This window comes from Macrotis lagotis, chromosome 7 (assembly GCF_037893015.1).
Source record: "Macrotis lagotis isolate mMagLag1 chromosome 7, bilby.v1.9.chrom.fasta, whole genome shotgun sequence".
Classification (NCBI taxonomy): Eukaryota; Metazoa; Chordata; class Mammalia; order Peramelemorphia; family Peramelidae; genus Macrotis; species Macrotis lagotis.
This window is the reverse complement of record NC_133664.1, coordinates 8,872,918-8,900,740: the sequence shown is the minus strand read 5'-3', so window position 1 is coordinate 8,900,740 and position 27,823 is coordinate 8,872,918. Positions and strand designations below refer to the sequence as shown.

Below are 27,823 nucleotides of genomic sequence, written 5' to 3'. Positions count from 1 at the left end.
TTCCTTAACTGGAAAACAGTGATGATAATAATAACACCTATCTTGCGAGGTTATTGTGAAGATCAGATTGTAGAGTGTTTACTACAGTAACTGATATCCAGAAGGATTCATCCTTACTACAGTAAGGATTTAATAATTGCTTGCTTCATTCCGTCCCATCACCTAAAAGAGAGAGCAGAAGTTCAATTGACAAATTTTAAGATTAGAAAACACAAGTTTAGTTAATTAAACTCCCATTGATCATCATAAAGAATCATTTTTTTTAAATTGGGGTTAAATTTGTTTTATTGTTTCTTGATTTTTCACAAAATCATTGGCTTCCCTTAAGCTCCATTCTAAATTTGAAGGAATTATTTTCTTCAAGAGAGCTTTTGTATCTCCTTTTCCATCTGACCAATGCTGCTTTTTAAGGTATTCTTCTCCTCATTAGGCTTTTGGACTCCCTTTTCCATTTGACTCAAACTGGATTTTAAAATGATATTTTCTTCATTATTTGTTGGTATCTCTTCATCGAGCTACTGACTTTGTTTTCATGATTTTCCTACTCACTGTCATTTCTATTCCTAATATTTCTTCTGTCTTTCTTACTTGATTTTCAAAATCTTTTTTGAGGACTTTCATAGCCTGAGGCCAATTCATATTTTTTATGGAGGCTTTGGAATCACAAGTTTTGACTTTGTTATCTTTTGGGTGTGTTCTTCCATAGGACCAAAATAATTGTCTATGGTCGATTTTTTTTCTTTTGTTGTGTGCTCATTTCTCTAACTCTTTTTTAAGGTGGGGCTCTGTGTTCATAGTGAAGGTCACATTGTCCCAAACTCTTTCTTTTTTGCAGTTGTTTTCAGAGACATCCCCCAGGGACCTGCAAGTTGTCAATTCTACCAAAGTCTTATGGGAGGCTCTGATTGCTCTTCAAACCTGTGTTCTGCTCTGTGGAAGACCACAAGCACTCCTTTCTGTCCTGGAACCTTGAAGAGGGTCCCTGCTCTGCTGCAGGCAGTAATCTCTTTTGTGATTTTGCTCCTTTTCTTGAAACTGGGGCCCAGACTGCAACTCAGATCTGAGTATGGGCAAAGCAACAGAGTCCTGCCTCAGGAATTTGAAGTAGCTGCCAGGTGGCTTCCTGCTGGGTGACTCAACAAGCCTGCTCTTAGTCTTCAGAGGCTGGTCCTGCACTGGACTGGGCTTCCTGCTTGCTCTGGTTTGGCCCAGTTTTCTTGCTGACCTTCCAAGTTGCTTTGGTAATCCCTGGGCTGAGAGATCTGGAAAGCACCACCATTGCCACAGACTTAGGTACCCCCCAGGAACCCAGACATCCTTCGGGCTCTTTCTGGAAAGTTGGGGTAGATTTGCTCCAGCTTGGCCTGGGCTGCACTGCCCTCCCTTTCTTACCCCAATGTAACAGGCCCTTCTCACAGATCTTCCAAGTTGTCTTGGGTTGGAAAATTTTTTCACTTGGTCTTTATGTGGATTCTGCAAATCTATAATTTGGTTAGAATCATTATTTAAAGGTATTTGGAGTGGTTTGGGGAAGAGCTTGAAGAAGCCCCTGCCTTCACTTTGCCATCTTGGGTTCTGCCCTTCTGGAGTTAGATTTGTTAATGTTGATGTAGCTCCTCATTGAGCCACTGGATAAAAACTCCGTCTTGCCTTTTTGAAGACAGTCCTTGGAAGACTTTACAGGTGTCCCAATGGATGATCTGCAATCTGCTTAGTTTGAGAGAGAAAGGGCTTCTCATTGGCTCATTAGATAGAGGTGGAGTCAGGAAGATTCATTTTCCTAATTCAAATCTGGCTGCAGACACTAGTTGTGCAATCCTGGGCAAGTTATTTAACCTTGTTTGCCTCAGCTTCTTCATCTGTAAAGTGAGCTGAAGGAGGAAATGGCAAACTACTCTATTATCTCTGCGAAAAAAGGTCATAAAGAGTTGAACACAACTGAAAATGACTGAGGGAGAGAGATCATAGACCTTAGAAGTTTTGAGAGTTAAAATGGTCTGTACAAGAGTGTCTAACCTTGCCTCTTGATTAGGCTCTAGTACTTCCTGGTTTCTAGTCCTGTTTCCATTGACCAGAATGGCTAGATTCTCCCTCTCTTTTAAGGTTGTATAAAATAGTTGTGAATGTGAGTAATTCTTTCTATTCTTCATGTCCATGTTTGGTCTCCCATTTTTTTATTTCCTATTCAGTTTGGCCAAAGCCATGTAGCCGCCATTCACTATGTGCCAGACTCACAGAGTTTTTCCCAGTTGGACGTTTTCCTTAGAATGACTTTGCTTCTGGGCCAAATTCATTTCTCATCCTGTGGATTCTAGTCACCAGTTGTAGTATCTCCTTCCAGAAGCAGTGCCTGGCGATGGTCCCAGGAGAAGGCATCCGGTGCTCTAAGCTCTGAAGAATGCCAATTCTCTATTCCCTTCTCCAAAAGCTACACATTTAATTCCTATCACCTGAACTATGGAATCATCCAGCTCCAACCACAAAAGGGTCTTGAGGCTTTTATGCTTTCTTCGAACATTATGTAGCCTTCCAACATCAAGATCACATATTGAGAAGAAAATAGAGAAAACCTGGACTGCCATGATTCTTATCCCAGCCCTAACTCTAACAGTTTTTTTTAACTTTATGAATGACACAGGAGAAGGGAGTCTTGAGGGCTGGACTCACAAAGCGACTGAAGATTCACAGATGGCCAAAGTGACATTCATTCCAATGACCACACGTGAGTAGATGCATTTGTTACTATAGCCTCTACATTAGAGATTCCTGTCTAGGGTGATGAGTGTCCTCTGGGGTGGAAGTCCCTTTGTCTTTGCTTTACCTTTCACCACTGGAGAAAAATGGAAACATATACCCATGTCTTATATTTTCCTTTCTGAAGGTGAGAAGCTCTTGGTTGAAGTTCAAATAAAGGAAAGAAAACTGGTTACCCAATGTAGGTCCTCCACTGAAGCATCAAACAGATATATAGACATTGTTCTTCCTGCAGCATAGGCTGGATCTGGAGAAATTCCTGCTTTTAAGGTGCTCTTAATGGTGATCTGTTGGTTGACAATGATGTCATCATTAGCCTATTGCTCTGTTCCTTGTTCAGTTATTTCAGATGGGTCTGACTCTTTATGACCCTCTTTGGGATTCTTTTGGCAAATATACTCGATGCTTTTGCCATTTCCTTCTCCAGCTCATTTTACAATTGAGAAACAGAGACGAAGAGGATGAAGTGACTTGTCATAGACTAGTAAATGTCTAAGAAAGAGGTTTTCCTGATTTCAGGTCTGAGATCGTGTCACCAGTTTTCCCTGTTGATCTTCAGCTTTCCCTAATTTTCTAGTAGTTTCTTCCCTGCTGAAAAGTCTTTGAGAGTAGTGCTGATGGCAGAAGAGAACTCCAAGAACCAGCCACCCTAAGCACAGAAAGGTAGACCAGCTCTTGACAACATGGTAAGAAAGTCTTTGATTATGACAATATATAAAACATACATCATTAAACCAAAATACTCTCCAGATATATGAGCTTCCTTTGACTTTAACAATGATGGTGGTGGAAAGTGGGGAAGAGGGTGCTAAAAAACACATCATTTTTAGTCCTGGCTTTTCTCTCTACCCTCCAAAGTGAATGTTCTAAACCTGTCTTGAATCCTCTTGAAAACCTTACAATATCTATGCCTTCAGCTAATGATCTTTCCTCCTACTTTGCCAATAAACAAAAGCATTCACCAAAAGTAATCTCTTCTCTCCTTTATCCATTTTTTTAAAAATATCTTTGCACACTCTCTCTCTCCTTCACTCCAGCCTCAGGTAAAGAGATGGTCCTTCTTGCTAACAGTCATTCTACATGAACCTGGATGTCCTTATCTCCTTTCTAGCCAAGTATCTTCATTATTACCTTTCACATCTTCAGTTCCCTTTAGTGCTTCCATTTTTAAATTCACACTACATATTCCAATGGGCTCAACCCAATCACCATGTTTGACATAATAAAGTGGTGTGAATTTCTGTACATGAAGTTGGGTGGCTATTTTGTAGGGCAAACTATTTTTTTTCCAAAGAAGGCTTTGTGTCTTCACTTTTCAAGGAGGTGCAGAAAGTTCTCTATGTGATCACAGGTGTACTGATGCACTTCTCTGTCCTCAGTTTCCTCATCTGTAAAAAGGAGTTAATAATGCCAGTTCATATGATGCAGTAGAACATGTGTATCACTTGGGAAACCTTAAAGCATAACATAGAAATATTGACTACTGTAGATTCAGGGAAATCCCTGTATAGATCAGAGCGACCATTCACCTTGGGTTTGTGAACTGAGATTTGAATTATTCAATGTAAACTGAAAGCTAGACTGGAGTAGCACCAGGATGCTGATTCCAAAGGGTTGAGACAATCAGGTCTTTGAGCTGCCTATCAGAAAACTCAGAGTGAAAAGGAAACAAAAGTCAGGGAGTGCCAAGGAGGTGGCCTATTGACTCCAATAGTTCCTTCTACAAAAGTCTGTTTTTTATTGGCTGTATTTGTGTGCTCTGGCCCAGGCTGACCCTGTATCGAACACAGTCCCCAAGGACTTAGGAAGGACTGCTTCAAACCTTCTGGATCCCTGGTCTAGGTCTGCCATTTTCATGATCCCTCATTGAAAATGATTTCATAGCATAGCTCTGGGTGGCAGAAGTCATGGAGTCATATGGTAGGATCTGTGGGCTGCAAACCTTGGGAGTATGGCCAAAGCCATACTTCATTGGAAAATGTTTAAGAAAATAAAGAAAAACAGAATTTAAAATGTATAATGTTGATTTGTGATTTTCTGAGTCAATGATGGGCCCTCAGAGATCTGTTTCTATTTCAATCTCACTCTGGACTATAGGGTGGAATGTCTGGGTCATCATGACAATGACAGGAAAATCACAGCTCATCAGATTCTGCCAAGAGGGAAACCATTTCTTAGTTAAGCAAGGTGGAGTGTCTAGAATTCAAGAGAGTGATGTCCTCCTGGGTTCTTCACTGTGTTATGTCTTGCTAAGGTGACATCTGTTTGGGACTCTATGTTTTTAAAAGGGCTTGGATAAATGGAAATTATCCAGAAGAAAAAAAATCCAAGATGGTGAGGGACTGAAATTATGCGCTAGAGAATAAAAGATAGTATGCCTACCTCAGGGCTGACCGTGGGAGTAGACAGATCATGATGATGTTCATTATAAATTGCTCAATGACTGTGGACACATACGTTGTCAATAGCGACCATATCAGCCTGGAGTTATACAAGCTCAGGTGGCCATTGCCCCACCCTAAAAGACTTTTTCCACCTTTCATCATTCCATCTCCTCTTCCATTCCTATCCTCTATTGCAGCTGGAGAGGGTCCATAACTTCCAAATTCTGAATAACAAAAACTTCTTGAGTTCTTGGAGGAAATGCTTCCACATTGGAATTCCCTTCCAGGATATTATTATTTATGAGGCTCAGGAAGCCCAGTGGCAGCCTGCCTCACAGGGGAAGGCCAAGCAAATTCCCTCTTGACCTAGGTTGAGGGAATCTGGGGGGAAAACCTGAGTGACCAAGGTGCCATAGAGGGCCAGTGCCTTGGCCTCCAACCTTTGCCTGCCTAAGCAGCTATACAATTTGGCTTGTTCCCTGGCCTGAGCCTATAGTTGATGCAATTTTGATTCTCTACTGGTGGTCTCAGAATATCCATGACAGTTTTGTTTCAAGCTGTCTATAATGGAGGTGTGTGATCATCTCCTGCCCCAATTGGAGCAGGGTTGAGCTATATCAGTTGAGTCACTGGTTGACTCAGAGAACCATTATTACCTGGAGCAAGTAAGGAGAGCTCCAAGTGGGCAGGTGAGCTGCTACAATCTAAGACAGTCAAGTTTTGTAACTTTAGCCCCTTGGGCACCAAGATACAGAGGGCAAGGAGGACTAGGTGAGCTTTCTGTGAATTTATAGCAAAAGGAATCTATGGAAGGATGGGAAGCCAAAAGGCAGAGAGCGACCAATTTAATCAACTCTCTGAAGTCTTTTTTTTAATTACAGAGGCTTTTGTATCCTGCCTTACAGTTTGCAGTATTACTCCTCATCACACAGGAAAGAGCCCACCTGCCCACCTCACTAGGTATCATTGAGGCATGACCTGGAACATCAGTAGGGCCCTGCTTGTTCTGGATTTGATATGCTGAATGAATGTAACTCACATAGAGCTTAGAAAAGTAGTTGGCACTTTACAAATGTTTATGAGTTGATGACTTGGAAAAGAGCCTGGTGCTCTCCAAGGTGAATAAGAAAGAACAGAGCATTTGGAAGCTAAATAAATTGGATGAATTAAGAAACCAGTAGTGATTGCCTCATCACCCACATGGCTAAGCTGTCCTGGCCTTCTTACATAGAAGCAGAAACAAAGTCAATCCCTGACCTTAAGGAGCTAATGGGGGAAAGATAAAACAAAATAGAAGATGAAAAGTGGGTGGATGGGGAGAAGGTGCCCATGCAAGACCACGATAGAGCAGTCTGAAGGAAGACTCAGGAGAGAAGGAATGACTGGACATATCTGAGGGAAGCATTTACTCAGGACCTGGAAGGAATTTTCCAAGTAGAGGAGAGACCCTGGGGTAGAGAAGGTTACTGGGGATGCTGGGGTTCTTTGGACACTCATCTACACTTGTGCCCTTGTTCCACTGGTACGTCTCACCTGTAAATTCAGATGGCAGCTAATCTGTGGAAATGACCCAACAAAGCTTGTGATAACCCAAGCAAATATGACAATTCTCTTTCATCCCACCTTTCTGCTTGCTTACTAGGGCTCTTGAGGTCTTGGGCATCTCTGCTGCAAAAATCTGAGCTCTTCAAAACCCCAGTTAAATGTGCATCACTCTGACATGATGTATAATGAGTACGATGGAAATTCCTTGAGGGTTGCTTTTCATTATTGCATCCTCCAAGATTGGCATCTAGTACATAGTTAATAAATATTTGTTGAGCTGAGTTGATCTAAGATACTAAAGTAACAGATGTTTCATTCCTTAACAATTCTGACTAAATGAGACTTTGCTGTATTTACTAGTCTAATTTCATCCCCTTTGGGATTCACCTGAGAATGTCTTGACTGTCTGAAATGACTCAGAAGACCTGCCAAACACATGAATGATTGCTTGCCCAAATCAAAAGTCAGTCAAAATATGAGCATTTTACTTTCCACCCTTGGCTCACCATGGGGAAACCCCAGAGCCCAAGAGCTATCTGGGAGACTGAATGTTTTTATTTCACAACAGGCATTAAGGCAAAATTACGTATGTGGAAATGGCACATTGAATTAAACGACTTGATAAAGATTCATTCATGTTTATTTTAAAAAATTATTACTTATGGTTTAATTAATTAATTTACAGCTTAATAACTTAATCGCTTTATTGTTTTTCTTATGTGCCAGATACTCTGCTAGGAAGCACTGAGGACAGAAAGTCAAAAATAAAATATTCCTTCTTCTCAAGGAGATTGCGTTCATTTAGGGTGTAGGTTGACAGAATAAAATCCATGCTGTATCTGAACCAGAACTCTGGGACCTCTCCCATGGGAGGCATATTACTTAAAGTAGGCTTCATGCTCCCCTTGAATCTTCTCTTCTCAAGGGTTCTTCCTATAGGATGAAGTTAAGGGTAGATTAGATAAAAGCATCTGCCGTGGGCTTTGTACTGAAAATGAGGTCCTTCCCCATCCTAGCTGCCCTCCTCTGATCACTCTCCGACTTATCAGAATCCTCCCCAAAATATAAAACCCAGAAAACCCTCAAGATGGTCTGTCTAAGATAGAGGACATCAGGACTGCGATCACCCTGGTGCTTCTACCAGCAAAATGAGAATATGCTTTTTTTTGCCATTCAGTTGTATTAGCAACACCTTGGGACCCTATTCAAGGTTTTCTTGGCAAAGATACTAGAGTAGTTTTTCATTGCCCTCTTCAACTTGTTTTACAGATAAGAAACCCGAGATAACAAAATTAAGTAGCTTTCCCTAAGTTACATTGCTAGTAAATATCTGAGACTGGATTTGAACTCAGGAAGATGAATCTTACTAACTTACTGACATGCACTATGGCACCACCTTTTTATTATAGTTGGTTGCTAATGCTTACAGCTGGTCCAGCCACAAAGAAATTATTTGTTTGTTAGCTTAACCATAATGAAAAGTGACTTTTGAACATTTTTCAGCCACCATCAATGAAAAGTTTATATAGCCTAGATTGTAAGGAGCTCATTATAAATGTTAATTTAGTTGAGGGGGAACTGGGCTGTCCTGCCACAATATTCTGAAGAAGCTTTTTTATTTTTTTATTAATTTTGTTACCCTTGGGAAATGTCATGGGAAATGATTTTGACTGTCATGGAGCCAATCATTACAGAGCTAGGAGGAATTTCTGGAAAAAGATACATAGATACACACAAACACATATACACTTATGAATACATGTACATAAATGCACATATATATTTACACGTGCACACATATGTCCATTTTTATACACAGAAAGAGATATGTTTCATCTACACACACATATATTTATATATCTAAATACACTATACTAGGGGTTGGGCATAAATTGACAAAAATTCTTGCCCTCTTGGAGTTTATACTCTTCATATAATACACACCTACAAGTAAACAAAAGTATATCCAATGTTATTTATATATTTACATTTATGATTTTTCTATATTTCATCTTTATCTGTTTTTCTCCCTTATTAAGATGAAAATTGATTGCATACAGAGATTGTTTCATTCTTTATATTTGTATTCTCAGAATGGGAGATCCTGATCCAGGACTGCCCAGCGTGGCGAACCCTCATCAGAGAGCAGGGCAGAGTGGAAGTAGCTTAAAGACAATGTGAGATGTGTAAGTTCTCAGGGGTTTACATGGACTACTTGTGTCTGACTCGTGGTAGAGCTTTCCAAGCTCGGATTGTTCTGATCAGCCACAGTCAGATGCACTGTAACTTGTCTTTCACCTGGTGATGTTGTTTTGATCTTTGATAACAAAGGACAATAACCAATCATTCCAGCATCTCTCAATGGGGTCTGACGGAGCTGAAATCTAAGAAAGGCATGACGATTGATGGACTGATTAAAACAAAGATGGAAGAGCAGGAACAACAAGAGATACCCAGAAGTGTTTTGTTTACAAGATGATAACTCAGCTGAGCCTTGAGGGAAGCAGGAAGCTTTAAGAGATGAGTTGAGTGGACAGTGCATTCCAGACCCAGGACACAGTCCATGCAGACAGGGGTAGGACACTGGACGTGATGTTGGATGAATGCAAGCACAGTCGGTCTAGAATGTAGAGGGTATGGAGGGCAGGACTTGATAGTAAAGAGATGTGTAACTGACTATGTGTCTAACAGTGTTTGAAGTCGCATTCCCCATGACTACCTCTATTCTGATTGCAGAATCAGCCACAGGAGAAGAAAGTGAAGCCTAAGGCTTAACATCTGTGACATGGTCCAGAGTGGAATTTCAACCCAGGTCTCCTGACTCGAGGCTTGCTCTGCCTCTACTCTGCTTTCAGTTTAAAATATAAAAGATTGAAATCAATAATTCATTCAATGAGGTTGGCCAATTCATCCATAGAGAAAATGAAGTACATCAAGAATCTTTCAGATTGGATGGCCAAGTTTTGACACTCAGCTTTCACTATATGTGTCTTTGGCAAACACACACACAGCAAATGAATGATAAGCTGAGTTCAGAGTCTGGCAAGGAAGGCCCTTAGCATGTTGGGGAGATGTGATTGACTGAATGTGACCTCATCAACCAGAATCCCAAAGAGGCAGGCAGAGGTGGACTGCTATCAGAGTGGAAAGAGCACCCATGCTAACAAGAACAGAAAGCCCTTGGGGTAATGTAATATGTACCATTGTATTTGTACTATGTGTTTTTTTTTAACTATAGTAACTTTGACAGGTTAATTTTAAAACTTTTGCCTGTCACCTAAAAAAAATCTAATTTATAAAATGAATCCCAGTTATCATTCAGCTGATCATTATATATTCTGACAAAAAAATTCCATAAAATAATTCTTAGAATCACTATATAGGTATTAACAACTGGCTGAATGCAATGGGCCATTATTTTTGTCAGCTATGTTTACGTTGAACATAAATGTTTCTCAGTTGTTACAGCTTGTTATACATATGCCAATTACCTAATTCAAAACAGATTAAGAATATTTATCAACTGAGTCCCATGGTCTCAAAGCAGATTTCAATGTTTCTCTGAACCGTCAAAGAGTACTTTGGAAATCAAAACAGAGACCTTGAAAGTTTTCTGGATCTGAATTAAGCAAATATGAACGGGAATGGAACATGAAACCAAGGGACCATGTATGAGTGTCATTCCCTTGCTTCTCTTTTCTTGAATGAGAGGCTGAGGGTCCCATCCAGCTCCTAAAATGAACTATCGATGAGCCTTATTCATAAGTGTGTTGACTTCTCTCTTATTTTCTTTATCTGCTGGGATTAAGAATTTTCTGTGCCACCACCTAAGACTTGGGAGGGAAGGACTTGCATATGGCAGATGCTATACAATTGGAAGCTTTTTTTTCACCAAGAGACGTTTATTCCTGGACCAAATCCAGGTAGATTCATTATTAGCTAAAACACCCATCTACAGATATGTCGAGCCTTCTGAGGTTTAAGGGGGAAAAAGCAATATCTAGGTGGTTTCTTTTTTTTTCTTTTTGTGGACCCTAATGATGAAGTTCAAATGATCTGGTTCTGTAAAAATTCAAAATATTTAAAAGGAAACTATATACTTCTACTCACACCTCACACTCATGAAGGTCCTACAAGTTAGTCAACTGACCACATGTGAACAGAGAAGTCTCCTCCTCCTGACTTGATTACCCATCTTGTTGAGGACCTCAGCATAGCTAATGTGTATGAAACACACATATAGGTGCACACACACACACACACACACACACACACACACACACAAGAAAATACACAATCAGCCCTAGGAACAGCACTGAACAAATGTAAAACAATCAGTTCCTTACAGTTGAAAGCCAATTTCAGAAGACACCAATTAAATAGGAAATCTTCTCTATTGCCTAGAAGGCACGAAAATGGACAGATATAACAGATTTCAATTATACTTCTAATAAAAATTAGTTTATTGTGCTGAAATAACTTCATTCTATCCCAGGCCTTACCATATTAATTGATTAAGAGAGGAAATATGGGGTAAAATATCACTAGACAGAATCAGCAACACATAGATTTAGCTCTTTTCTTTTCCACTTACTGTGTGTGACTGTGTAAATCACTTAATCTTTCTAGTTCTAACATTAAGAATCTGTAAACTAGGGGCAGCTAGGTGGGGCAGTGGATAGAACACTGGCCCTGGAGTCAGGAGTACCTGGGTTCAAATCCAGTCTCAGACACTTAATAATTACCTAGCTGTGTGGCCTTGGGCAAGCCACTTAACCCCATTTGCCTTGCAAAAAAAAAAAAAGAATCTGTAAACTAAAGCTAAGAAAATTATATGTCTATAGCTCTCTTTTTATTTCTAGCTCTATTTAATACTAAATATACTTTTTAATACTAGAGAAATTACTATTGATAAAACTTCAATGAATTTCATTCCACAAAATATATTTTTAAATTAGGTCATTAGAAAGGGTTTGTAAACATACATATAAATTCAAATATCATTATTGTGAATAATTCCTCTCCCCCCTTGAGCCTTTTTCTTCTCTATCTTCTATAAAACTGCCAAACTATATTTGTATCTATTTATATGTGTAAATTATGTGTTTGCATCTGTATGTGTGTGTGACAGAGATAGAGATGAAGACAGAGAAAAGAGACAAAGACAGAGACAGAGACACACAAGAGATGGATGAGATTGTATTCTATGTTAAGGACAATAGAGCCATGGAAGATGTTTGTATCAAGGGGGACATGGTTAAATGTGCTTTTGGGATATGAACTCAGCAGTCGTGGAGGACTGAATGACAGAAGAGAAACCTCAAGATGGAGAAAGGGATGAAGATGCAAGTGTTGATAAATGCTTGACACCAAATCTAGGGGTCTGTGAGTAGAAAGAAGGAGATGAATATGAAAAATGAAAACCAGTTGGAATTGCAGAAAGGGGACTACACAATGAAGCAAAGATGTGAATCTGGAGTCCAAGAAAGAACTTTGGAGGAAAGGTGAATTTGTAGGCTATATTGGAGTATGGCCGGGTTGGGTTGGGAGTTTAAATGGGATGGGGCCATAATTAGTGTCAAAGGCAGAATTAAAATTTGAGTCCCTCAGCCACTAAAATCTCTCTCTCTCTCTGTCTCTGTCTCTCTCTCTCTCTCTCTCTCTCTCTCTCTCTCTCTCTCTCTCTCTCTCCCCCCCCCATGCCATGATCGTCAAGAAGGAGAGAGTTGTTGCCATCATCACACCCCTTCTGGTGCCTCAGTCAACTAGAAGAGTCCGCCATTGCCCAGCCGCAGCCTGTCATTCCTTCTTGGATGGAAGAATAAGAAGGGAATAAGAATTCATCTATCACCTACAATGTGCCAGATACCGAACTGTATACAATTCAATGCAATGTTTGTCCTTCACTCTCAAAGGGGACCATGACATTAGAGAGATGCTGCCATGACAAGCACATGAATTGAATTTGAGTGAGGGGAGGCTGTGCTAAGTCACCAGCCTCACCTTCTCCTCCAGAGTCATCTGAATCCAGTGGCCAGTGGCCAGATATGAATAAGGATGATTGGAAGTGGCCCTGGATGGGAGGCAATCAGAATTAAGTGACTTATTCAAGGTCACAAAGTTAGTATCTGAGGCTGGATTCAAACTCCCATCCTCCAGACTAGCAGGGCAGTCTTCCATCCACTGTGTCTGCACCACCTAGCTGCCCTACCACTGAACTGAGTACTTTATAAGTATTTCTTTAATTCTCATAACTACCCTGGGAGGTATTGTGGCCGTTTTAAATTGAGGAAACAGGCAAAGAGAGGTTAAGTGACTTGACCAGGGCCATACAAATGATGTATGAGGTGAGATTTGAACTCAGGTTTTCCTGCCTCCAGACTCCAGAGCTCTCTGCATGTTGCCTCCTATAAGGCTCCTAAAATTTCCATGCATTGGATTAAAACTATGCAGGTTTTTAAATAATTTTTCAAGAAGCATATTCTTACCCTAACATTCACAAAACAAGCATTCGATATTTTCTGGGGTGGTGGGTGCAGAACATGGTGTTCTGTGGTGACAAGAAGATGAAGAGGGCAGACAACAAAGTTGGCTGCCAGTAATTGGAGAATAACTGGACAGATGTGGTCTGTGGAATGAGGGATATGACAGCATCATAAGGATGAATGCAGAGGATGAAAGGTTGGGAAGACTAGGGGGGGAGGATGCAGAGCCAAGTGAGCAGGACAATATCATCTGTCCAGGAAAACCCCTCAGAAAGACTTCACAGTTCTGACCACCCCACTCTGTGACTCATGGTGACCACAAGCATCCCACATCTTGGCAGAGAAGTGACAGAGCAGAGGTGCAGAATGAGACAGAGGTATTAGACACAACCCAGGTGGCAATGGGCTTGGTCTGACTATGCTTCCTTGTTACAAGGAAAGGCTTCCTTATTACAGGGGAAGGAGTACGCTTGAAGGAGGAGGGTGTAGTCAGTGACAATGTGGAAAAAGAAAAAAAAGGAGTGTGAAGGAAGACTTAATAAAACAGAGTACAAGAGCATTCAGATAAGGGGCACACACAGGGCAGTCCTTCCTGTGAATCTACCTAAGAGGGAGTCATGCTTTCATATTTAATTCCCTTTTTTCTTGATTTTATGTATCAAAATATTCATGTTTGTTGACATGTTTGAAGTTTTTAATTTTAATTTTTTTAAATTTATTTAAGGCAATGGGATTAAGTGACTTGCACAAGGTCACACAGCTAGGCAATTATTAACTGTCTGAGGCTGGATTTGAACTCCAGTACTCATGACTCCAGGAGGGGGGCTAGTGCTCTATCCAGTGTACTACCTAGCTGCCCCTAAGATTTTTAATTTTTAAAAAATAATTCATTAAAAAACTATTCCAGGCATGGGGGTACCTTGTAAGAAGTCAAGGAAGCAGGAGATGAATTAGGAAGAGTATGGAGGGCAGTTTGACTAGAAAAGACAAAACTGGAAACCTTAGGGTCACCCTAGTTAGAAAGGTCGGGGGGGGGGACAAGGATTCTGTCCATCCTGCTCTTCCATCCCCTTTAGAAATGGCAAGAATTGGATTCTTCCCCTTTGTCTGGATCTTAGAGGGGAAAGTCTCTTTTCTCTGATATTGGTGGAGTTTATGTCATACTACAGTTATAAATCAAATTTACAATAGTTCAGAACTGTCAGTTTGAAGACAGTGAAAGCTTGGATAAAAGAAGGGAAGACTATATAACATGCCTGTTTCTAAATGGAAATTGTAGAATGAGTAGATATTTAAGAATTTCCCTTATTCCAGGAAGACTTATAATTAGCAGCTTCCCTAAGGATTCTTTGTTCCAAAAATCCAATGAGGACCATCATGATTATCTACTTTATTCTCTCGCTTTTTTCCATAGATCTGTACCTTGCTTGAAGCTCTCTACTGAAGGGGAACTCACTGCCCAATCTAGGAAGCCCAGGATAAGTTGGGACAGCTCTCAGAGTTAAAAAGGTCTTCTTGAAATCTACCCTCCTTTGTGTAACATGTGTTCATCATTCCTGGTTCTGCCCTGGTAAGGCCAAAGAAACTCAATCCCCTGGCCATGTAACTGTTCTTTAAATATGTGAAAATAGTGATAGTGCCTTCGCAGGGTCTTTACTTCTCTAAGTTGAACAGTTCAAGTTTCTATTGATGATAAATTCAAAGGCCTTTACCATCCTGCCACCCCCTAGCCATTCTTCTATTTATTGTCCTAATTAATGGGCAATCAATTAGTTCATTAGTGGCTCATGAATAGTCTTCCTAAGAGAGAACCCAATGAGGGTTTTTATCTTCCTAGCATGATCATAGTAATAGTGATGGTAATGACAGGAAGAGGGAGAGGAGGGGAGATGAGGAGAAGAAAGGAGAAAAGGAAATAAGAAGAGAGAAGAGAGAAGAAGAAGAAGAAGAAGAAGAAGAAGAAGAAGAAGAAGAGGAAGGAGAAGAAGAAGGAGAAGAAATGATGGTAGTGATGGTGGTGGTAGTAATAGTAATAGTAGTAACAGTAATAGTAGTAGTAGTAGAAATATTGGTAGTGATAGTAGCAGTAGCTGTAGCAGTAGTAGTAGTAGTAATAGTGGTGGTGGTATTGGTGGTGCTGGTGGTGCTGGTGGTAGTGGTGGTAGTAGAAGTAGTGGTAGTGGTAGTAGTGGTGGTGGTGGTGGTGATAGTGATGGACATGGTAAACTATTCCAGGAGTTTTGCCAAGGAAACTCCAAAAGGGGTCATGAAGAGTCGGACATGAAAATGATTGAATAGCAAAGTTATAGTGGAAAGAAAGTTGAGTCTGGAATTAGGAGAGATGAGGTTTGAATTCTATCTTTGACACTTCCTGACTAGGTAAATGTTAGAAAAATCCCTTCACTTTGGTAGAATTCAGTTTTTTCATCTACAAAAAGGGACTAATAGAAACACATTTCCCAAAGACCATTTTATTGCAAGGATCAAAATGTGTTTGTGAAGTTGCTTTTAAATCTTAATGTGATGTCTCCTTTTATTGGCCATTTGAAAAGGTAACAGGGTAACAAGAGATGTGAAAATCTATGCGTTTAAGTGAGGAAGAGGAAATATCGGCCTGGATTTGCTGAGGCAGGTTCTAGACAAGTAGATGAGATTTCTTTGGGACCATGATAAGTTGAGGTGTGTATGGACCAGGAGAGATAAAGGCGGGAAATAAGCACTGAACTATCAGCAACACTGATTTTTCATCCAAAACCAGTTATGCTGTGCCATTACGGAGTACTAGGCAACAACATCCCTAGCCGGTACTATTTAAACATTGAAGCAGAGGCATTGATGAGAAGGGAGGCTGGATCTCCTGGTACACTGAGAGGAGATTGGACCTAAAACGAAATCTAGCCTCAGACACTTCTTGGTTGTGTAACCCTAGGGAAATCACTTCACTCTAGTTTCCTTCATTTATAAAACCAGGACAATCACAGCACCTACCTCCTGGCTATTACAAGAACTCAATGAGGTACAATTTGTGAAATGCTTAGCATAGCATCTGACAGATATAACTATTTATTATTATTATTATTATTATTTCATGTTTGTCCTCATATCCCTAACACCTAATACAATGCATACAGCAGGCATATAATAAATGTGCATTGTGTTGACTTGTTTTAATTGGAATGGAATTGGATTTTTGAAACACAGCCTTAAGCAATGCCTGGGAAATAACTACAACCTACAGGAAATCATCTTGATGTCAGTTTTGGTTCCTTCTTCCCATCATGTCTTGTAACCCCTAGTTTCCTCCAGAGTTCATTGCTAAGGCCATTTCCTACATGAACCCTATGTCCAACTGCTCATCCCTCCCCTCCAAGATTACTTTAGATTTACTTGGCATGTATTTTATGTGTACTTGGTATGTTTTTCCATGATTTCCCCCAATTGGATCTAAACTCCTTAAAGGGAATGACTAAAGGGAATGATAAATTCATTGCCTAGCATATGATAGGGTTCAATCAATGCTTGTTGATTAGTTGATACTTAATGAATGTTTGTTGCTTTGCTAACTGATTGGGTCAACAAAGGTTTAGGATCAGCTGAAGAGTCAAGAGTCTGAGCTCCTCTATGCATAACATCTGTAGTCAGTCGCTAAGGGAAACCTTGCAATGTAAGGAGAATAGAAAGGACAGTTGGCATCCCTTGGTCTTTTGGGTCACACCTGCACACTGGGAGGCTTCTCATCACTCAGCAGCTCCGTAATGATGACAGAAACCTCAGCAGCTCCATTTTCCAAAATGAAGCGTGGCAACAAAATTTACCCATCTAAAGAACAAAGAGATGCTCTCAAGTTAGTGGATTCTTACAGATGAGTTTCAAAAAATTAAAGCTAGTGTCGACTAGCTTCATTTTCTAAGGGGCAGTTTGGTAAAAATGGACCCATTGCTATTCCAGTCCTCATAAGAAATAGAATGATGATGGAGTTCAGCAAAGAAGGCTGAATCTTGTGTAATAGAAGGGACTGGGGGTGGGAGAAATCATCTAAATGTCATTTAATGAGCAAGAGAGAAAAATATGAGGAAGTGTCCGAATGGAGGAAGTCATGGACGCATTAACTCCCAGCTAGTCATTTCCTGAGATGCTACAACAATTTTCTCCCACCAGGCTTTGCTGACAATGATAATGGAGGGCATGGATGCCAATAATCTCTTATAGGGACTTGCACTTACAATGACCTTTCACCTGAACAGAGGGTCAGCTGTGCTTTGGCAGTGACCAAGTGATGGAGGAAATCATATTTTAATTTTGACCTTCAACTGCACCTTGATGTAGCTCCTATAATTTAAGGAAGCAAAAAAACATGTTTTTACATAACAGAAGTCAGTTCTTGGAATCAGTAGGAATCAATCCTATTTCCCAGTGAAATACTGTCCCTTTCCCTTTGCCCTTCTACTAACAAAGAAAAAGTAGATATTATAACACCACATGATTTTAGCCCATCTGCTCATAGCTTACCCTCTCTGCCCCCTCTCCCAGGTTCAAGAATGTTTATGTTGCATAGTCTACATTCCATCAGATGGTTTGTATCAATGAGATGTCTATCTCTTTACAAACTTTCACCTTTCACTAAAATACCTTTTGAAAGCTTCTATTTGCTTTCTTCTAATCCTAAAATGCTTTGAAATACCATTATTTTCTGTGATCACTTCTTAGAAGCTAACACACAGCTTGCAAAGCAAAGTATCTGTAGAGAGTGGAGCCATCATCCTATGAATTCAGAGTAGCCTGCCACAAGGGGAGCCAATCAGTCCCAAAGAATTTTCATTGTGGCTTATGTTCTAGAGGTGTCAACCACAACACTCCACAGTGCTGAACCAGATTTAACAAAATAAATACAAATACAATGAAACATAGATAATGTTAATATGTAGTTTTAAGTCAATATACAATAGGGATCCGTATGGATTTGTGGCCTCTGTTTCTATCTGAGTTTGACACTCACTGTTGAAAGAGGTGCAACAGGAATGGGGTCTATATTGCATATTTCTATCACTGGCTGACCCATAGGACCCCTTGTGATTATCACATGGAAAAGAACCAGGATATTTGGCTTCCACAAGGAACATCGAAGAGGGAGTGTGGGCTGAATCCAATGGGAAACCAAAAACTGTCTAGACCTTTGCCAACCTTTGAATCCCATGCCGGTTGGTCAAATTTAGTTAAATTTTAATTAAAGTGTAAATATTATTTTTCTTTGGCTGAAAAGGAGTATTAATGTAAACCTTTTAAAGCTGTCCTGGAGTTTTCTGAGCAGTGTTTTTGTTAGATAGATATCTGTAAGGAACATAAGGGAAGCCTTGCCAAATCACTTTCATTCATTCCTGTGTCTTGGTTGAAATTTGCCTTCCGCAGGCAATGCTCAGATCTGCCATTTTTAAAGGAAGGTGATGGTGAGGTCACCAGACTAAGAAGCTTAGAAGGAGTTGAAGCCAAATGGTCTCCATAACCACAGGCTAAAAATGAAAACAGCAACTTTTTTCGGGCCTGCACTGAGAAACCAACAGCCTCTAGCCCTTGGAATACACTTTGCCCAGAGATGGATTTGTGAGAATGTGACCCTCATCAGGAATTGCCTGGGAACAGGATTGGAGATGATCTGAGATGGGATAAGACAGGATAGAGGATCCACTTACAAAGGCACCAGGCAGCAGGGAAAGCAGAAAGAAAGAGGTGGTGAATAAGATAGAATTTAATGGGATGAATTAACCTTACTCTAGTTTGGAAAGTCATTGAAAAAAATCCAGGATTTCATCAGATATGGGAATTCTGTCTGTAACTTCTAGAGGAACTGACTTTCCCAAGGTGCAGTGGTAGTAAATTGTAAAAGCAGTATTTTGAGTCAGGTCTTCCTTCCTCAAGAGTTCCACATTCTATCTATTCGACCATAGGTTTATCTATTTAGAATTGAAAAGAACCTTAGAGATCATCTAGTCAAACCCCTTTATTTTACAGATGAACAAACCAAGGCCAAAGAGTTTGGAAGGCTCACCCGAGGTCACCCAGATAAGTGGAAGAGTTGATATTTGACCTAAATCTGCTGAATCTCAATCAAATATTATAATTCATAACCAATAGGGGAAGAAAAAGACAAAAAAATGCCAAAGTTAGACATTAGTCAAGTTTAATGTATGTAATAATCCCTGGGAAAGGGATCAGGGCTGAGGATTTCAAAGAGCATTCAAAGGAATGAATTCAAAAGGATGAATGAAACTTAGAGGTCTTGGGTACTTAAGAACAAATATGGCAACTGTGGGAAGAAAAACCACAAACTCCTTTTCATGATTCAATTCACAGCCCATAGTTGTAAGGCAATATTGTTCACTCTCTTTTTTAATCAAATGAAAAATTAAAATGAAGAGAGAAACATCATCCATGGTGAGCGGTGACAATATCTAGAAACAGTTAAATGAAGCAGACAAACTGTGTTTGCCACATTTAGATGTGAAACCACAGATTCTCAGGCTTATGGGGTGACGGAAATCCTTCCCCACCTTGCTCAGGATTGGCAATGAGGGCAGCTACCCATTTGTACGAAATCCTTGAATGCAAGATTGAACAATGAACAAAAGTCATAATCTAATCAGCTTTGGTTTAACATTTGATGTGTTGCTTGGACCATGGATAAATGGTTAGCTGGATGCTAGTGCTGGGCCAAATTGGTCTCTAGGAACTTCAGAGATGTGCATCAATGTTAGGTCACTGGAGCTAGCACCTTCTGGGAATAGGTTTGAGAAAACACCCTTCCTGAAAGCAAATCTACAAATCCATTTTGTGAGCATTTTTAGATCTTCAGTGTAATTGCTTTTAACTCTGGTTTGACCTTCCATTTTTTTAATCTTGGCCTTGCTAAGAATAAGTTTGTCATTGACCAAATATTAATGACCTTCAAAATGACCTTAATCTTGACTTTTGACTTTTCCATAGTGTTTCTCAGTTCTCTTTTTCATTACATAGAACCAGGGTTCAAGTCAAAACCTTTAATACCCAGAGCAAAGTCCAGAAATTGCAAACGAAACACATGGTTTACTTGGGAACCAATCCTATCTCATTGAGAAAGAGACAGAAGATAGGTCACTGGTGCATGGACATTGATGGAGAGGCAGCCACAAGGATTGTGGAGATAGAAAGCATGGTGGAGCAGAAAAGAAGCTCACTGCTGTGGGCAAAGCCCCCCAGTCCACCTTCTTTATGGCTTTGCAAAACGTCACATATTATAGAATTATAACTTATTTTATAAAGAACCAATTCTATAGAACTGCTAATAATTTGTCATCAGTATTTGCCAGAAGACTTTCATTTAAAGGGAAACCAATGCCTCTCTAGACAGCATTCTCTACTTTCAATTCTCAAAAGTACATTCAGTTTACACTGAGTTTAATTTTGCCTTTCTGAAATTTCCAACTTCCATTCTCAGTTCTTTCTGGTGGTTGCACAAATCTGATCCCTTCTTCCATGATTCTTTAGTATCTATCACTTAGATCTAACAGCACAGTGCATTTTGTACTGACAGATGGAAAATGTAATGTTGCTGAAACTAGACACCATTTAGTTTTATCAAACTAAAGACATTCCACCTCTTCTGAAAATGGGCAGACGTTAGGAATGCTCCATCTCTCCTGTAGGATTATCTGCCAAATGTGGCTGTTTCATTAACAACTTTTTGAAATTATAAAATGTCAGTCTGAACTTTCACCCAGATCTTGAACTGAACTGATTCTGAAAATGAAAAAAAAATTAAAGGTTTGAATCATGTTATTTTCACATTTAAACTTTTTGCATACAAATGCATTTCTGACTGCAACTGACATGGAACTGAAAGTCTTGAAATCCGGTGGGAAAGGATATTCTTGTCCAGGTTCCAAATCGATTCTGCCAACTAAAGAGGTCTGGGGAGTTTGTGTGAAAATAGGAAAGAGCTCTCAGTGCCTTTGGGACACTTTCCCCCCATCCTTTGTAGGTCTCCCCAAGGAAATAAAGCTATAGATTATACTAATGCCTTACAAATGTAGCACCTGACCCTCCAGAAAGTTGGGTCAGCAGTCATTCAGAATTGTAGGCAATCATGTCTCCCCCACAACGTGTTTACTTTTATATAGCTTATCATAGAGTACATAATAATATAAAGTATAAGCCACTCATCAGATACCATAGAAAGTTGAGTAGTAAGAAAAGCAGATCTTTTAATTATATATAGAAAACTGACCTCACTATGAAAAGGTGATATAGAAATACAGAGAAATACAGACATTGGGTGGTATAGAAATACAGACTCAAGAGTGGAGAAGGCACACACACACACACATGCAATTTACTAGGATTTGCCTTGAATCCTTAAATATTGTTGCTTTTGATGAGGATGAGGATGATGAATATGCTGATGATGACAGCTAATATTGGTATAGCTAATGTGGTTATCATCCTATGAGATTTGTCAAACATTTATATATACATATATAAAATCTTATTTGATGCTCACAATAACCCTTCAAGGTAAGTACTATTATCCCTATTTTACAAATAAGAAAACTAAAGCTGATGGTGCTATCATCATATTGCATTCTGTAGCTCTCTCTGGGGAGCAGCTAGGTGACACAGTATAAAGATTGTCAAGTTCAGAGTCAGGAAGACTCATCTTCATGTGTTCAAATATGGCCTCACACTCTTACTAACTGTGTGACCCTGAGCAAGTCATTAACCCAGATTGCCTCAGTTTACTCTACTGTAACATGAGATGGAGAAGTAAATGTCAAACGACTCCAGTATCTTTGTCAGGAAAAGAGTCTCGGGGCAGCTAGGTGATGCAGTGGATAGAGCACCGGCCCTGGAGTCAGGAGTACCTGAGTTCAAATCTGGCCTCAGACACTTAATAATTACCTAGATGTATGGTCTTGGGCAAGCCACTTAACCCCATTCACCTTGCAAAAACCTTTAAAAAAAAAGAAGAAAAGAAAAGAGTCTGGCATGACTGAAACAATGCAACATCAACAGCAACAACAAATTCCTGAGTCACAGCTTTATTACCTCTCTCTATTGGTCGCTTTCTGTAGTATTCTTTGAATGTCTCTTTGCTAGCATGATTTCAGCTATCAACTCTCCTTGAATGATCTCTACCATAGGATTAGGAAGCCTCTCCCCTTCCAAGGTGGGATAAATATCTTTTACCCATGAGAGTTGTACTTAGTCACTATCCATAAAAACCACTTGACTAATTTGGCCAAGGTTACTCAAAGTCCCAAATCAAATCCCAGAAAAGTCCTCCTTAATTCTGCTCAGATCTATGCTCATCGAGTTGTATTGCTTTGAACCATTTCAAGGATTCCACTCTCAAATCACAAAGTGTTTCCATCTAAGATAACGAGACTCCCTACTGTTCTTCCCCGTGTCCTTGGTTATTATACAAATAAAACTGGAAAAAAGCACAGAAAGACTGGGCTTAGTGAGCACTCATCACCTCCTTTTCCTTAAATCCTTGCTTTTAAGCATCCCCATCAATAACAAATTTATGTAGTATTCCAGGTAATTTCTCATTATTCTGTTCTCTTGCGGAAGGAACGTCCAACATCTTTATGAAGTTTGAGAATGGTTAGACAGATCCTAGATGACTAGAAGATTCAGAATGACTTTTCCATGAATCATCTTCACAGAGGCATGAGTGGTACAAAAGGCAGCCTCTGCTTTGTGGAAGATGCTTGGTTCAGGCCCTGAAAAGCAGGACTTGCAAAAGGAGTTTAATTTGCTTCCCTCCATTGGGATATGGACATGTCCTTTGATTTCTTTTACTCTGAACTAACATAGGGTCTAATTCTCTCTCTCTCTCTCTCTCTCTCTCTCTCTCTCTCTCTCTCTCTCTCTCTCTCTTTTCATTCACAATTTTCTTTTGAGGATCCATCTTGAAAAATGAACTTAATGCAAATTGGAGCAAATTTTTTTAACTTTATTTTTCTTGTTTTATTTGTGTTTTCTTTTGCAATGTGGCTAATATAGAAATATATTTTGTATAACTTCACATATATAATCATTATCAAATTGGTTGCCTTCTAAAGGAGGGGAAGGAGCAGGAGGGAGAAAGAGAATTTGGCACTCAAAATTTTTAAAAATAATTATTAGTTTTTTAGATATAGTTGGGAAACATTTAATGAGATAAATAGAAATAATTTAATTTTTTCTTTTAAAGATTTTTGACTCTGTGAACATGAGCAAGGTGTCCAAAGGTTCAAAGTTAGAAGCCCACTGATCTCTCTCCTTCCCTCCAATTTTGATTATTTGTACAATTAATAGCAAAAGTAAGTGGCACAATGGATAGAGCACTGACCCTGGAGACAGGAGACCTGAGTTCAAATCATGACTCAGACACTTAACAACTACCTAGCTGTGTGACCTTGGGCATGTTGCTTAACCCCTTTGCCTTGAAACCCCCCCCCCCCATAATAAAATTAAAAGAACAAACTCATGACTTTTCTGACTATGTGTGTCTTCCTGTGCTGGCAATTTGCTGACAAAGTCCTGTATCAGGAATTCCAAGTTAGCAGGGATGAGAAAAGGGAGAATCTCTGGGTGGCAGAGGAAGCAGGAAGAAAGAGGGAAGACATTGAGGAGAAAAGATGCTTCCTGGGTATAATCTTGAGCTCAGTGATGAGAAGAATTAAGGTCAGAGTTTCCTTAGGGCCTTCCTTTTTTCAGACTCTTTTGAAAAAGTCTCTCTCTTTCTTAATATTTGGGAGTGAACAGGAATCCCCTAGTCCATAGTACCTTAGTTTTGTAAAATTCCTAGCTATTATCTCTAATATATTATTAGTCAAAAAGCCAAGACCAGGTCAAGAACATTGGTTGAGGTTTGAGCTAAGACTCTTTCACTTCATGCCTGTGTGAGTTTGGATTTGTCTTTCAAACTTATGAGACTGCAGTTTCTCCATCTCTAAGACTTAGATTTGATGACTCTTTGGTCTCTTTCAGCTAGAAATCTCTCATTGTCTCACTGAGCAAGTATTCCATTGCATGTGCCATGTTTTTGAGAGGCAGCTTGGCCCAGAGGGAAGAGAGGTGGCCTCTGAGTGGGGAAGAAGGACCTGGATTTCAAAGACCTTGACTCTGTCAAATAGTGTCTGAGAAACTCTGAAAAAAATCACTGAACCTCTCTGTTCCTCAGACAGCTAAGGTTTGGTGGACAGAGGAACTATTAAATATTAATAGAAGGTTTTTCTCATCGAGAGCTTCCCCGACCAAAGATCTAATAAGTCCAGTCTAAAAACCCAAACAAAACTGTCCTCTCAGCTTGGAGCTTTCTGCTGTGACAGACTTGGGAATGGTACAAGATGCAGACCTCTCTCAGGCAGCTTGACAATGTTTGTCCTTTGTCTCAAAGAAGACCATGACATCAAGGAGACCATGACAAGTACATGAATTGGATTTGAGCGAGGGAGTGCAAAGTCACCAGTTTCCCTTTCTCCTCCAGAGGCCTCTTGGTCCAGTGGCCAGATATGGGTCAAGACCAGTCACACAGCTAGCAAGTGGCAAGTGTCTGGGGCTGGATTTGAACTCCCATTCTCTTGACTCCAAGGCCAGTGCTCTATCCTCTGTGCCACATGCAGAAACCCTGGGAGAAATGTAAGCCATGTTGCAGGACCTGCTACCACTGATGCCATGGGGACCAGGGAACAAGGAAATCGGGAAGGAATCAGGGGTGGTTTGAGCTAGAACTTGAAGATGGAGAGTTCTGGAACAGGGGAGGTGTTGCCAAAGAAAGCAACATAGACATCAGCAAGGAGACGAGATCAAAACAAAGAGTTGGACTCATACCTTGGCTCATAGTGACTGCATGACCTTAATTCTTTGCAAAATGAGGGCATTTTTATACAGATCTTATCGGTTCCCTTCAGCTCTAATGTCCTGAGACATGAGCAAAAACATAAACAATGTGGCTTATTGGTGACACCAGCCTGACCAGAACCGAGGGGCCTCTCAATGGGAAATAAGAAGAGTAAAAGATTAGGGAGACAGGTCACAAGGGGGGGGCTGGAAGTCAGATGGAGAAAAGGGAATCCTGAAGTCCTTGGAAGAAAAGAGTCATTGAGCAGGGGCCAAATAGGAGGAAAGTGGCCCTTAGCAAAGACTAGTGAGGCAGTTGGTGGAAGTTGATTGGAGGATGCAGAACCTGGAGGCAGGTTATGCAGGTGTGTGTGTGTGTGTGTGTGTGTGTGTGTGTGTGTGATTTCTCCTAACAGACAGTAAGTTGCATGAAGATTAGTTGTCTAAGCTTGGTAAACCCTTGCATTATTCCCCATCCCCATCGTGGAGTCCTGTCCATGGCAGGGTCTCATTGAATGCAGGCCTAGCAATCCAGAGAGTCGGGGAACCATCATAAAAGAACCGAGAGAGAGAGAGAGACTGCTAATGGGGACTGGATGTTCTCAGTAGGCAGCTGTCATTGCTTCTGTGACCACCAGCAAAGGGCAGGGCAGGGCAGGGGATTCACCCCCACCCCCATCCTTAAGTGGCTTGCCCAAGACCACAGCTAGGTAATTATTAAGTGTCTGAGACTGGATTTGAACCCAGGTACTCCTGACTCCAAGGCTGGTGCTTTATCCACTACGCCACCTAGCCACCCCACCCCACCCCCATTCTTGACAGTAGGTTAGAGATTTACAATAATCTGCATTTGCACAGGACTTGATGCTTTGCCAAGGACTTACTTGTTGTCTCTGGACCCTGCCAGGAAGCTCCGGCAGCTACTGATTCTCCCCCTTTTGCAGAGGAGGCCTAGAAGGGCTCAGGAGTTTGCCCAGGATCACAAAATAAAGCACTGTCAGTCAGTAGGCCTTCTTCGCTGGCTCCAGATCCAGTGTCCCAGACCTCCATAAACCACATCGCCTCCGTATAATTCCCTGAAATGTGGTCTGGGGAAATCTGGTTTTTCTGCAGAAAAGGGACTTCCCCATTCCACTGGCCTTGAGCAAAATGTCCCCATGGTGGAATGTGGTAGACCCAGGGCAAGGTGGACTTTTGGTTTGTTTGACTGTTTGAGCCCAGAGTTTATGGGTGTCTTTGAGCCTTCTGGGAAAATGAGTGAGCTGAACCCACTCTGCCTGGCTCAGAAATATTCATGTAAAATCCCAGCAAACTGTTTATAGAAAAAAATAAAAATCGGCCCCCACCCCCAGCTCAAGCTCCAAGGACTGAAAACGGAAATCATCTTATGATTCAATGATGATTCAGATACTCGGCCTGGCCTAGTCTCTACTTGTTGTCAAGGGAACTTGGGGCCTACTTCCTACCACACACTGGCTATAAAAAGCAAAAGTCAAACCCACAGGGAGTCAATTCTGTGCTCCTCAACTGAAGGTGGCCAACGGACTAGGCCAGCATCACTCACAAGAGCATGACGGTGGGGGGGTGTTCTGGGAAAATAGCATCCATGGGCATGAGTTAAACCATCAGCTCTCCAGGGCTGTCCAGGGGCCTTCCTGGGGGCAACAGCCCTTTCTGTGAGCCCTCCCCCCAGTCATGATAGTAAGCACCTTGTGTTCGTGAAGCTAGACCCAGCTCTGCCTGCTTCGAGACAAACAAGGGATTGACCATGACCTGACCTCTTCCGAGGTCAACTTCAAAGCTAACTCAGGACTGTCTAAATGGGAGCCAACATCAGCTATTGACACTTTGGCAAACCTCCCTCAGCTTCTACTACAGGCAAAGTCAAAGAGAGAGGAGCCTGGGACAGGGTGACCACCACAGGCATATCTCAGTACCCCTTGGGTAGCATCCTAACCACTCACCACTGGTGTGCCCAAAGAGCAATGGAGGAGAGTCAAAGTGTTCCCTCCATGGCCTATTTCTAGTTTGGCTGGTGGGGCGGGGTGGATTTTCATGTCACTCACCTTGACCATGATGCCTTTTTTTGAAAGTCCCAAAGTCCTCAGTATAGGACTGATTTCAAATGTTTAAACATCAGTTATAAAAGTGTATACACCAGAGTCTTGCTAACTAGGGGCATCTGTTCTGTCTCTCCCTCTCCACTCCCACAACCATCTTCAAAGTTCAGATCACAGCCTATTAGATTGCCTCTTCTTGGCCAGTCTCTTTTTTCCCCAGCCTCCACAAACTTTTGAAATCCCTGTAAAGTCCAAATCTGACCCTTATTCCACAGCTCACTAAACTTCATTGGCTCCCTATTGTTCCTAAATAAAATATCAGCTGCTCAGCTTGGCACTTAAAATCCTCTCCGGTCTGGTTCCAGACTAACTTTCTAGAGTGACTTCACTTTAACACCATTCATGAATTCTTGTGGCACAATGAAGGGAGTGGGGTGGGGTGGAGGAGCACGTTAAAACCCCTAATAATAAAAGACAGCATTTCTAGAAAACTTTAGAGTTTGCAAAGCAGCAAACAGATTCTTTCATGTGCTCCTCCCAGCCACCCTATGGGGCCAGGGCTTCTGTTTGCCTTCTTTAGGTAGTTTCCTTCCCTTAGGTAGTAGGGAAATTAGGTTTCTTGTCTAGAATCCATAGCTACTGGCTGACTATCTAAGGCAGGTCCTCTTGACTTCTACTCACTGTTACAAATAGCATCATGCATCATTGCCTAGACTGATAAGGTCAGAGACAATTA

The 27,823-nt window shown here is 40.8% G+C and overlaps 1 long non-coding RNA gene across 1 annotated transcript in view; it reads right to left on the bottom strand.

Annotated features, from left to right (window-relative positions):
- The window catches only part of LOC141494341 (uncharacterized), a 34,557-nt gene extending 8,399 nt beyond the window's left edge, over nt 1-26,158 (bottom strand). The window contains exon 1 of the long non-coding RNA XR_012470406.1: nt 25,912-26,158. This is a non-coding gene — a long non-coding RNA (uncharacterized LOC141494341). The remainder of the gene's footprint in view (nt 1-25,911) is intronic.
- Nucleotides 26,159-27,823: the final 1,665 nt, after the last annotated feature.